The sequence below is a fragment of the Staurois parvus genome, unplaced genomic scaffold (genome assembly GCF_062004578.1).
Source record: "Staurois parvus isolate SC_StPar_1 unplaced genomic scaffold, SC_StPar_1.0 ptg001432l, whole genome shotgun sequence".
In the NCBI taxonomy this organism is placed as follows: Eukaryota; Metazoa; Chordata; class Amphibia; order Anura; family Ranidae; genus Staurois; species Staurois parvus.
The window spans coordinates 1,382,482-1,396,290 of NW_028319228.1; the positions used below are offsets into that span (position 1 = coordinate 1,382,482).

A 13,809-nucleotide genomic window follows, 5' to 3' on the forward strand; every position below is an offset into this window, starting at 1 on the left:
TCTCTTTTTAATGCCCAACTCTTGGAAACTTAAATATTATCCCTTGCAGTGGGACTGTGCCTGCACTGCAAGGGTCAACTGCTCCTTTTATTATTATTATTATACAGTATTTATAAAGCGCCAATAGTTCGCTCAGCGCTGTACATTAGGAGGGATATTTTGCACTTTAACATACCTGATCCACTGTTCCCGACAGATGGCACTGCTCCACTTTAAAGCCCAACACTGGTCTGCTGTTCCATTTACCCATGCATTAATGCTCATTTGGCTGGGTCTTTAAGGGAAACTACTATGTGGAAATATAGAAATCTTTATTTACCTTATTGTTGACCAGCTACCATGGTCTTTTTTCACCAACTGCTAACCAAGTTGTAAAATAGAAAGTATTTATCCAGCTTGTCATTGTTTTAAAATGTTAGATTTTTTGTTTTTTTGGGGGGGAGGGGGGCGGTCATTCTACTGGGTTGATAAGATTCATTTTTATAAGCTAAATGGTCAGATGGTGTTATATCATTCAGTGATAATACTAATTGTAATGCTGAACTCCATTGAGTCCCCCTCCCCCCCATAAAAAAATAAAGTTTGCAAAGCACTACGTACTCTTTCTATGCTCCAGTGCGGTCTTCCACCTCTTCCTTTTCTTGGTTGAATGACACCCAGCATATTTCTGAATCTTTAATCTGGTTGCATTTGTTCTACTAAGAAAATGTGGGATATCTGGCTAAAAAAATTGAAAGAAAGTGCTTATAGAAAATAACCCTATATTATATATTATTTATGTAGATGTCAATGTTGATGGTATGTATGATTTATATGTAGCTGCAATAAACATTTCAACTGTTGAAAGCTAAAAAGGGAAAAAAAGGTAACACTGGTTAAGCAAAGCTTAGCATTTATTGGTTTATAGCAGACTATACTTAATGCATAACCTGAAAGGGTTTAGTGAATGTGTGAACTATGTACTTTCTTTTTTTCTTAAGATCAGACTCCTTGCATAAAACTTGAATGGGAACACCCAGCCCTTTGCCAGTTGTGATTTCTAAAGATGGTGTACATTTATTAAGTATTAACGCTCAGAAATGAAATTTGTGAAATTGAATATTAATCCTCTTTGGAATGAATCAGTTCAGTAATATACACCTCATTTGAACCATTTTACTTTCATATTTTCACCCTGGATACAGAAAAATATTGAAAAAAAAAGAAAACTAAAAGCCTGACACATTAACTGGAACTCAACCAATCACTCATACCAACCTAGTATCTAAGTATACAAGGTATCCTTATTATCTTGGGCCAGGAAAAGACTACAAAGTTACAGATATGCAGAACTTTTTTATTACATACGAAGCTAAAAAAAATGTCCAACGTGACAAGCTGCTAAGCTTTAAATGATACAAATGAAAGCAGAATATACATAGTGTACTATTGGTCCTGCACAGTTGGCCTTTCAGAGATTTCATCCAGATTGTGGGGACCCATCTGGACACTATGGGGGAGATTTGCTAAACGTGAGCGCTCAGAATCTGGTGCAGCTGTGCATGGTAGCCAAGCTTTTAACTTCAGCTTGTTCAAATAAGCTTTGACACCTGGAAGCTGGTTGGTTTCTGTGCAGAACTGCATCAGATTTTGCATGCTCCAATTTTTGTATATCTCCCCTAGGTGTTGGGAGACATTGAGAGCTTTTGCTTGCCCAAAATTTTAGCGTTCTGGTACAATACATTGGAGTCAATGGAAATGTTCAACGGAGTGTTCAAAAGTTCAAGTGGAGTGTTGCAGCTGTCAAGTGTTCAATGGACTTTAAATAGTTACTGAGATAACTATCCTAGACCTGTCCTTATGCCAAAAAGTGCCCCCTGAGCCTTGTTATTTTGCATTTTCACAGAAAGTAAAAAAAAAAAAAAAAGTGAAGTGACTGTTCACATTTAATCAGGAACACAAAAAAGAACCAAAAAACACTGAAAGAATAATTCAAATTACTCAAGATGAGAATAATTTAAATTATGCTAAATTGGACAGTGAATTCTACCTAAGCAGCTTAGAAAAACAATGCTTCAAGTTCAGAAAAAAATCACCAAAACCTCTCTGCTCACTACTGCACACAGAGAAACATGATTTTTTTCCGTGGTACTTCCCTTGTTCTTTTAGCTTTCCATTATTTGCATAGTCAATTTTCTGGAGGACAAATATTTATTTTAGGGGAACCATTGGTTTCAATAGGCTTCATCCTCATTTGAGGGTACTTGTGCAGAAATGTTGTCTTTTCTCAGGGTTTGCTTGTGGTAGGATATAAACATGATTTGTATGTTACATTACTGAGCGAACTGTTGGTGCTATATAAATACTGTATAATAATAATAATAATACACTCATATAATAGGATAGCTGACATGTGCAGGGAAACGCTAACTTCCTTGTGTGTCACTCCCTTACTGCCAAAAACATTGCAGAATGTAGGTCGCTATTAGAGATGAGCGAATTATTCAAAAATTCGATTCGGCTGATTCGCCGAATTTGCGGGAGAAATTCGATTCGATGCGAATTTATTTGCCGCAAATTTAACTTATTAAAAGGGTTTCTAGGCTTCAGAGAGCCTTTATATTAGTGCAGAACACTGTACCTTTAATTTAAATGCCCTTGGAGTCTGCTGGGGAAGAGAAATAATACTGTCAGTCAGTATGACATGCAGATGAGTGCCGTCGATCTTAGAATCACCGCACACTTCACTCATTTGGGCAGTCACGGGGCACGACGAAGAAGAAGAAGAAGAAGAAGAAGAAGAAGAATGAAAAGAAGAATGAAAAGAAGAAGAAGAAGAATGAAAAGATGAAAAGAAGAAGAAGAAGAATGAAAAGAAGAAGAAGAAGAATGAAAAGAAGAAGGAGAATGAAAAGAAGAATGAAAAGAAGAATGAAAAGAAGAAGAAGAAGAAGAATGAAAAGAAGAAGAAGAAGAATGAAAAGAAGAATGAAAAGAAGAAGAAGAAGAATGAAAAGAAGAAGAAGAAGAATGAAAAGAAGAAGAAGAAGAATGAAAAGAAGAAGAAGAAGAATGAAAAGAAGAAGAAGGAGAATGAAAAGAAGAATGAAAAGAAGAATGAAAAGAAGAAGAAGAAGAAGCATGAAAAGAAGAAGAAGAAGAAGAATGAAAAGAAGAATGAAAAGAAGAAGAAGAAGAATGAAAAGAAGAAGAAGAATGAAAAGAAGAAGAAGAAGAAGAATGAAAAGAAGAATGAGAAGAAGAATGAAAAGAAGAATGAAAAGAAGAATGAAAAGAAGAAGAAGAAGAATGAAAAGAAGAAGAAGAATGAAAAGAAGAAGAAGAAGAATGAAAAGAAGAAGAAGAAGAATGAAAAGAAGAAGAAGAATGAAAAGAAGAATGAGAAGAAGAATGAAAAGAAGAATGAAAAGAAGAAGAAGAATGAAAAGAAGAAGAAGAAGAATGAAAAGAAGAATGAGAAGAAGAATGAAAAGAAGAATGAGAAGAATGAAAAGAAGAATGAAAAGAAGAAGAAGAATGAGAAGAAGAATGAAAAGAAGACTGAAAAGAAGAATGAGAAGAATGAAAAGAAGAATGAAAAGAAGAAGAAGAAGAATGAAAAGAAGAAGAAGAAGAATGAAAAGATGAAAAGAAGAAGAAGAAGAATGAAAAGAAGAAGAAGAAGAATGAAAAGAAGAATGAAAAGAAGAAGAAGAAGAATGAAAAGAAGAAGAAGAATGAAAAGAAGAAGAAGAATGAAAAGAGGAAGTATTCCAGTACAGCAAAAAGTGTATCTGCAGAGAGCTCCGCTATTTCTGACAGTTCTCTGACAGTTCCTTCACATTTACAGCGGTTGAAACATTGTATCTATTTATTTCCGAATAAAAACATCTGTATCCTAAATGGAAACAAATAGATACAATGTTTCAACCGCTGTAAATGAACTGTCAGAACTGTCAGAAATAGCGGAGCTCTCTGCAGTGACACTTTTGCCGGCTGATCGGGAAAAATTTGATTCGTGCACCCGAAGTTTGCTAAAATTCGGATTCGATGCGAATCGAATTTTTCCTGATATTCGAAACGAATTCCACTTCGCCAGGTTCGATTCGCTCATCTCTAGTCGCTATCAAAGAAGATACATGGTAGGATTGCAAGTGTGACATGGGCCTAAACGAGGTGGAATTCATAAAAATGATTATTACATAATATTACTACAGAAAGTGATGGCAATCTCTAGATGGGGTGGCTGCATTATTTTTCTTTGCACAGGCTTTTATTTTTCATTTTCAACTGGTGATCCTGTGAATAATGCTTCCTGTTTTAGGGTGATGATGCTCACTTTATGGGGAAAGCCATGGTTGCCACACAGGCTAAACTGTCCACTGCAATGTTTGACACTTTTGTAATTGGGTTTAGTTAGAAAATAATGTGTGAATAAATGGAGGATGATGGAAAATTGGTTGGTAGAACCCAGGGAGTTATAATAACTGTGCTGAGATTTGTTTAGCACTGGCATGAATCCAAACTGGCTGATATAAAGCAGTGCATGAAGCAATGATCATCTCCAATTCACAGTAACAGCAGCAAGTGAAAAAGTAATGTCTGATTGGTTTCATGGGTACTCCATAGTGTTCCTCACATAAGTACATTTTTTTTTTTTTTAGATACACACTTTCAAAAGGGCCAGTCCACTCATAAGTAGCATCACAATTACAGATGGAATGTTGTGTACTGAATCACCCCTGGTGAGTGAAATCTCTTGCAGTGTTCTGTTGCAACCTCTACAATGGTTCTGGGCTCTGTTTTCACCCAATTATGGGTGCTCTCTCTATAGAATTTCAGAGTCCACAGAAAAGAATACATTAAAAAATATCCTACTCTGAGAGTGGGGTACCCTTGTAATGGGTGTGTTGCACTGATGGAGGCCAGGGAACTCAAGCACACCACAATGTCATTATGTTATTAGAAAAATATTTATTGAAATTGTCAATATTCATCAAAAATGGAAATATCGGGTTTAAGTGGACTGATCCTTTAAGTTACTAAATAAACTACCCACAGTGCAGCCTTTGCAGTGGAGAACTGTGCATATTCACAAACTATTAGGCTGAGTAAATATAGTGATGCTTCAAAACTTACAATAAAAATTGTTTCAATAAAATTAAACTGGTCTCTTGCATTGAACAACTACTAGTAGAGCCAAAGAAGCAGTACCGTCACTGGTTTTGATTTAAAAAAAGGGAGTGGCTGTGATGCAAGAGGTTTGTTAACTCTTTAATAACGGAAATAGACTTCTATATCAGCCAACTGTTTTCCACCTTCCACTCTGGGTTACCTAGCATAAACTCCACTGCCACACGTACCAAGATATTGTATGAGTAACCAGTTTCCCAGCAGGCTGCAGGACAGCTCCAGTGCTATTTGTAAGGCTGCTTTTCCGGTTCATATGTACAAATAGGCCAGTGCTATATTTACCCACCTTCACCAAGTAATGAACTTCATTGGAATATACATGACAAACTGATTGGTTTGTTAGCACTGCTCTTTGGATATATTTAAAATAATATAATAGAACACAAGTGCAAACATATGTCAGTATAGATGATGTACCATTCTGTTTTCTTTAGTTTTAAATAGTAAAGATACATCTGTTGACTTTAGTAGAATGCTCACTTTGTCCAGGGAAGCTATGTTTACTTCAATCATCTACAATGTGTGTGTGCAAAAGTAAAGTGAGTTTGCACACACCTGTCCCTGGCCTTAACCTAATGCTTAGGTTAAGTCCACATTCAGGATATTAGCAAACTTCCTCCCACCCTCTTTTAATTATTGATCTCTTTCTCCCTTTTTGTTTGCTTTCTGAGGTCCTTCAGGTGTCCACATTACTGCCTGCTTAATGTGCACGCCTCTTATTGGTGAAAGAAACACTTCCAGCAGTCAGGTCCCCTCTGTTTGACTCCAGACGCAGGAGAACTCACAGGGGTGGTGAAGAGACCAGTGCCCAAGAAGATAACTAGCAGAAAAAAATGTCTGGTCCCCAGGGTAGGATATTAGCTTTGCGAATACAGGAAACTGTGACTTTGATCCATTACATTATATCCATTTATCCTTAATAAACTACTCTCCCTTGGCATCAGAGACACCACTCTGTCCTGGTTCTCCTCTTAACTATCCCGACGCTCCTTCACCATTTCCTACAACGGTGCCACCTCCCCTTCCCTCCCCCTCTCTGTTGGGGTCCCCCAAGGCTCTGTCCTTGGACCCCTTCTCTTCTCCATCTACACCTCCTCCCTTGGCAAACTCATACACTCCCACGGCTTCATCTATCACCTCTACGCAGATGACACTCAAATTTACCTCTCCACACCTCACCCCCACATTCTCCGCCCGCATCACTCACCTCCTAAACGACATCTCAGACTGGATGTCGCTCCATTTCCTCAAGCTTAACCTCTCCAAAACCGAGCTCCTCGTCTTTCCCCCTGCCCACGCCCCCCCCCATCCTATCCATCACTACCAACAACGCCACCATCAATCCTGCCCCGCAAGCCAAAGTCCTTGGCGTCATTCTGGACTCAAACCTTTCCTTCCAACCTCATGTCAAATCACTTACAAACACATGCAGGCTCCACCTCCGCAACATCGCCAAGATACGTACCTTCCTTACCCCAGACACCACTAAACTACTCGTACACTCCCTGATTATCTTACAAATTGACTACTGCAACTCCCTTCTCACCGGCCTACCCTAGTGCAGGCTCTCCCCGCTTCAGACCATCCTGAACTCATCGGCTAGACTCATCCACCTCGCCAACCGCTCCACCTCTGCCACCCCCCTCTGCCTATCCCTCCACTGGCTCCCGATTGCCCAACGCATCAAATTCAAACTACTAACTCTGACCTACAAAGCCATTCACAACACTGCCCCTAACTACCTCACCAACCTGATTCCCAAGTACCACCCTACCCGTACCCTTCGCTCCTCGCAGGACCTCCTTCTATCTTGCTCTCTGGTCTCCTCCTCCCACGCACGACTGCAAGACTTCTCCAGGTCCTCCCCCATCCTCTGGAACTCACTACCCCAATCCATCAGACTGTCACCTTCCCTCCTCACCTTCAGGCGCTCCCTGAAAACCCACCTCTTCAGGGAAGCCTACCCCACCCTCACCTAACAGCCGTCCTCCTTCATTCCTCCTACCACTCAGTTCCCCACAGCCACTTCCTCCTGTACCACTACCCCCTCCCTCCTAGATTGTAAGCTCGAAAGAGTAGGGCCCTCTAACCCGTGTGCGGTTTGTTGTTGCTGTACTGTTTCATGTATTGTCCCCCCCCCCCTCTATTGTACAGCGCTGAGCAAAACCCTTTGGCGCTATATAAACTCGATGTAATAATAATAATTACAATGCAGGATGGCTTAGGAAGAGTTTTGGAATCAAGACTTAGGAGTAAAGTAATTGTTGCACAATGCACTATTTAAATTTCATATTTTTCTGGAGTCAGGCTTTAACTCACCTTAACCAGAAACTAAAACTTACCTGACCCTCTAATTTAAACTAGTCTTACAAATTTCCCTTTCCTCCTCTTAACACTTATGCTGACTAACCTATGTAAAAAATGTTATTCCATTTTGTCATGTGATCCCCTATGCCACACCATCAGGACATGCCAAAGTTTTGCACGTCAAAACAGCCCCAGATCCATCACATTGCAGTAGTAATGAGCAGGCCCCTATAAGCCTCTACAAGTTTACATCTGCAGCAGTTTTTTTTTTATTAAGACAGACTGGGGGGCTAGATACTCAGAATCAGATAGTTCCGGGGGGAGGGACTTGAACATGGCGCCAGTAGGACGCTAGAGTTGTGAGCTCCCGATGGCTACGGTTCCTTAGGAGTTCACAGTAGTCCCCCTCCTTACCTATCCTACGGTTGGGATAACCCGTGGTGGTGTGGCTGGGCGGTGTCTTCTCTGGTCCCCCAGGCAAGCGGGGACAGTGACCAGCCAGTGAAGTGCTGGACATAGGGAGCGATACCCACGGAAGATGAACCCTCTAGACCACCAGTGACCCCCCTTCAAATATATTATATGAGAGACAGGGTCCAAAGAAGAAAAATACATCTATATGGAGATTTAAGCCTAAATTTAATTATAATAAATCTGAAGATATTATTCTGATTTGGAGCCAGAAGGGAAACTACCAACACAATGAAGAGTAGATCTGCAAAAGGCAGAGGAATAAAAACTCAAATAAGTACAATAAAGAAATATATGCCCCTGCAGGAGAAAAGCCCCGAGCGTCATACCCCTGAGAGACAACAAGGAGTAAGAAGTCAGGAGTGGAGAAATAATACAGGAGATCAAACTAGGCTGTCTCTAGGAGTACCGAATCCAAATCAGATTGAAGAACCTATAAATACGGAAACAAGGATAGACTCTAGAAATATTGAAGAACAAGGATTAAGCTTGCAAATGCCCACAAAAATGGAAATCGCAGAGATGTTTGCAAAACCAGAGCACTCCATAAAGAATGAAATGGGAGTATTACACAATAACCTGGGGCAAGTTCTATCTTAAGCTGAAGAAACAGAAGAAAAATTAGAAAAACGTGCACAAGTAATTATTAAGCTAGAAGCGCAGGTGGAGAAAATGCAAAAAGAGCAAAGGAAATGGCATATAATTTGGAAGATCAAGAAAATAGAGATAGAAGGAACAACTTGAGGATCCGGGGTTTACCAGAAGCACAACCAGGAGAAGATCTATGGATTGAAATTAGTTAAGGCAATAATTGGTAGATAAGTGACAGAACAAATGAAAATAGAGTACACAGGATTAAACGTCCCCAAGGAGTGGCACTGGATGTCCCCAGAGGCGTGATAATGAAATTTCATCATTATGAAGATAGGGTAAACATCTGGAAGAAACTATGTGGAAGTGAAATGTGAAGAAGTGAGTTTGCAAATTTATGCAGACTTAGCAACACAGACATTGGCCAGAAGAAGATCTCTGAAACCATTATTAGAGTTAATGAGAAAAAAGAACGTTCGGTACACCTAGGGCTTTTCAGCATGCCTGATTGGGAGGAAAGATGGACAATTGGTGAGATTGAGATTCCCAGAAGATCTAAAGGCCTTTTGTGAAAGACTTGATTTACAGATAATAGACATTCCCGGATGTTGTGACGGGCTAAGGAGAGTGTTGACATAGGAAAGGAAAAGTGGCAATTAGTCTCCAAATAGAAAATATGATAGAAAGGCCATAAGTAGTAGTGGGGTTTTCTCACCTCTTTTTTCTATGTGTGCTGTCTTCTCTTTCACTGAGATAGGTGGTATAATGGCTGGAGGGTAGGGTGGGGGGGGGGGGAATGGGGGGGGAGGGAAGAGAGAGGAAGAATATTTTTTTTTTTATTACTCAGTTTTTTTCTCTCTCTCCTCTACTTCACTTTTCCTTTTTCTCTGTGCACTCTCTCTCTCTTTTAAAATGTAGGGCATCTGGAGGTATAACAACGTATACCCAGAGATGGACGCGGTTCAACCATTCTGGCTTCAACCTCTATCTTGGCAAAGGGATTAACCATCCTGACAAATATATTTCTCCCTCATTCTTCCCCCCTCCCTCCTTAGAGAGGCCCAGCGACATTTGGCCAGTATGTGTGTGAGTTGGGAATGTCACAGGAGGGTCATAAGAGCTATAAAGCCCCCCAAGGGAGCCGGGGCCTCCAAGTCCAAAGAACCTGCAAATTGTAACACCTCGTAAGAGATAAGGCAAGCTTTCCCAGGAATTGAAAGAGATTCCAACCTAATAAACCTACTCGGCGTAGGTGACAGAATCAGATCAACACTTTTCAAAATCCATTTCTCCCTTATGTCTCATATCTTGGAATATGAGAGACTTACATAAAAACCGAACCTATCGTCAGATTGGCCATGAGAAGGCGAACAGTTTGATAGGTCACTCGCATTGTCTCGAATACATAGGAAAACAGAAAAGTAGATCTCGTGAACCGTACAGTGTATAATTTCATAATTCATATCTAATCAATCCTCAGACGGGTCTGCATAATAATCTACCCGTGGGTGGAATGTCACTTGTGCAGCTGGAAATTTATGGGCCAAAATATGAGTTATGGGAGATTTTGGCTCTAGTTGAGGCATCCACCCATACCTCCATGCCCTAAGCGGGGTATTGGTCCTTGACATTGTTACACACGTGACATCGCTGTTTTAGATCGGCTAGTTCTTCGGTCACAAGTTTGGTGAGAAGGGCTGGGGTCTGACACCGCGATCATGACAGGAGGCTCAATAGATGTTGCATGTGTCCATGATCAAAGGACTGGAATAGTGGTCTGGACTGGTGTACATATTTTGAGGCTTACCCTGATGAGGAATCGATAGTGGGAGAAACCACAGCAGACTCCAGGGCCAGGATATGAGCCAAAGGGTTCCAAAAAGAGGGGAAGGTGCTGAGAGGGGAGATAAGGGGGTTCAGAAGTGGTGAGGGCAAGGGGGGAAGGGAGGCAAAAGTCACTTTGAAAATATCCTCCTGTTCCAAATTCTATTCAGCTGCACTTCTTTAACTTGGAATAAGGAGGGAGAAGAGAGTCAGTTGTAGTAATGAATGTGAGTAATTTCATAACATATAATGTAAAAGGTCTGACTACCCTGACAAAAAGATCCTTAGGGAAATCCATCAGCATTCCATTGATGTAGTATTTATGCAAGAGACACATATATCACAGGATACAAATGTTAAATTAACTTCTAAATATTACCCAGCATAATATTATGTCGATTCACCAATAAAACATGAAAAAAGGTTAGCAATTGGACTAACAAAAAAATTTAAGATTTACCGTGGAAGACAGATTGGTAGATCCAGAAGGTCTGTTTTTATTTTTGAAAGGGAAATTACAAGGAATAGAATGTACATTAGCAAATATCTATAGTCCTAATAAGAACTCAACGATATATTTGGACGGTCTGTTAAGAAAACTTTTGGATTTTAAAAAGGAGCTATTTGATCTTGGCAGGTGACTAATTTCTGCATGGATCCTTGGAGGATACAACATCGCGGAAGCAGAGGGATGGAGGTAAAAATTTAAAGTCGAATAAAAAAACTGTTACATCAGTGTCAGTTGATGAATCTGTGGAGAATTAAACATCCAAGAGTTAGAGATTATACTTTCTTCTCTTCAGTGCATGGGATGTATTCAAAAGTGGATTACATAATCATAGAACACAGACTCTTGGAGTCAGTGGTAAATTCCAGTATTGAGGTAAATGTCATTATCAGACCATGCACCTGTCACAATGAGACTAAGGCTGGGAAGGGAGTGGGATAGAAGTAGTACATGGAAATTAAATGAGATGCTTATATAGGATGTTGAGATGGAGAAAAGAATAAAGAAGGGAATAGAGCTATATTTTACACTTTATGAGACTGAACAGGTATCCGTTGCAACAGTCTGGGAAGCACATAAGGCATATATTAGGGGAATCCTGATATCAATAGGGGCTGAAAAAAAAAGAATGGGGAAAGAAATAAGGACTAGTAACAGAGGAATTATTTGACTTAAAACAATTACATAAGAGGAAAATAGAAATAGAGATACAACAGAAGATAACGCAAAAAACAGAAGAAGAGTTAAAATATCTAATGGAACAGGAAACGAAAAGAGTCTTTAATATGGTAGCAAAAGAAAGATATCAGTGGGGGAATACATCAGGGAAATATTTAATGAGAAAGTAAAGGGAGAGGAAATCAAGAAACTATATAGAGAAAATGAAGGAAGAGAGTGGGGAAATGGTATTTTCAACCACTGATATCGCTAAAACGTTTCAAAAATATTATAGTAAATTATATGAGATCCTGAAAGAACTAGAGGGAGAAAGCAAGAAAAGAAGACGGGTATATCTAAAGGAGGCCAGATTACCTTGAATAGAAGATGAGAGATTAGTAGCCCTAGATAAATTAATATCACAGAAGGAAATTTATGCAGCATTAAAGGGCACAGCCACAGGAAAGAGCCCTGAACCAGACAGATACATGTTGAGATATTATAGGAAATTCAAAGAACAACTTGTGCCTAACATGTACATTGGGTGAGGGGAAAAAATGAGAGAAGAGTCACCGCAGGCTTATATTACAGTGATACCAAAGGAGCAGAAAGATTTGTCCCAGTGTGCCAGCTATAGACCTATATCGCTATTAAATGTAGATACAAAATTATACGCAAAGGTCCTAGCAAATAGGATGAAAGAGCTGATGGCGGACTGGATACATTTAGATCAGGTGGGTTTCATACCAGGGAGGGAGGGAGGGAAGGGAAAATGGATTAAGATCGCTGCTGCTTCTGCAAAAGAGCAAGAGAGAGAATCATTCGGCGTTAGTTCTGTCGATTGATGCCGAAAAAGCCTTTGATAGGGTAGACTGGGGATTTATGTTTGACACATTTGAAGCATTAGGAGTTGGACCCAGAATGTTGCAATGGATTAAAAAATTATATAGTTCATCAGCAGCAGTGAAGATTAATGGCTCAAAGTCATAGTTCTTTAAAATGTACAATGGAACAAGGCAGGGATACCCACTCTCTCCCCTACTTTTTGTTATATCCCTGGAACCGCTACTATCGACTGTACGGAGGAATATAGATGTAAAGGGAATTTTGGTAGGAGATGTGGAAAACAAAGTAGCGCCATATGCTGATGACATGTTATTTTATATCGTAAACCCTAGAGTAACCTTACCCAACCTAATGAAAACCTTAAAATACTATGGAGAGCTAACGAATCTGAAAATCAATCATTCAAAATCAGAGAAATTAAATATTAATGTTCCAAAGATAGATAAACAGATCCAACAGAAAGCCTTCTCCTTTGTATGGAGGGAAAAGGAATTGAACTATTTAGGTGTAAAGTTAACTCCTTCCTTAAAGAACATAGATCAGACAAATTATATGCCAATGATAAATGAGCTCAAGGATGAATTGAGGAGATTATCAATAGGATCACTCTCTTGTATATGTCCTATAAATATGGCAAAGATGGTGATAGTTCCAAAGATTCTGTATAAACTTCATATGCTCCCAATATATTTATCGGGGTCGTTTTTTGAGATTATAAAAAAAAGAGGATTCACAAATATATATGGGTGAATAAAAAAACAGAGTTAACTATGAGAAACTGACAGAAACACTGACACATAGTGGCAGAATGCCTCCTATGAATAGGAACTGAATCTAAATAGAATATTTCTATCAGTTATCCAGGTGCTCATTGTAGACCGTTTAAGCCCTGAAGAAGAAGGAACCCCCCCATACGAAAGCTTGACCAAGAGTTTATCTCCCTTCTGGATGGAACTCACACGTGTCTTTTAACCCTGTGTTGGTTATGGATGTTTATGCCTTTTTTACTGCTGCTCTTGTGAGTATAATTTATCAATAAATTAATGAAATGTTTACTGAGGTATTGCGCAAGGTTGGTGCGCTTTTTATTTGTTCTCTACTACTGTGATAGAATTAACAGGGGCCTAAACGTGACGGATTTTAGGAGATATTACTGTTCTGTGTTGATTTCATGAATAGCAGATTGGATATATAATTTAGGGAGGAAAAGTTGGGAAAAGACAGATAGTACACTGAAAACACAAGCACTCTAATACTGAATTTTCTTAGGATATGGAATAGAATCTATAAACAAAGGGGGTGGGAGTATAATTCACTGTTAATACCGCTGGAGGGAACAGAAATTTTCCTCCAGGGAAAGAGAATATTACAGGCAAATGGATAAAAGATAGAAATGTGTGTTTAAAAGATATCACTGACAAAGGGGAGTTGTG

General features: G+C 39.4%; 1 long non-coding RNA gene across 1 annotated transcript in view; it reads left to right on the forward strand.

Moving 5' to 3' along the window:
- Positions 1-13,809, forward strand: part of LOC149436004 (uncharacterized) — a 132,204-nt gene that overhangs the window by 37,433 nt on the left and 80,962 nt on the right. Inside the window, exons 3-4 of the long non-coding RNA XR_016308342.1 lie at positions 11,003-11,062; positions 13,233-13,394. This is a non-coding gene — a long non-coding RNA (uncharacterized LOC149436004). The remainder of the gene's footprint in view (positions 1-11,002; positions 11,063-13,232; positions 13,395-13,809) is intronic.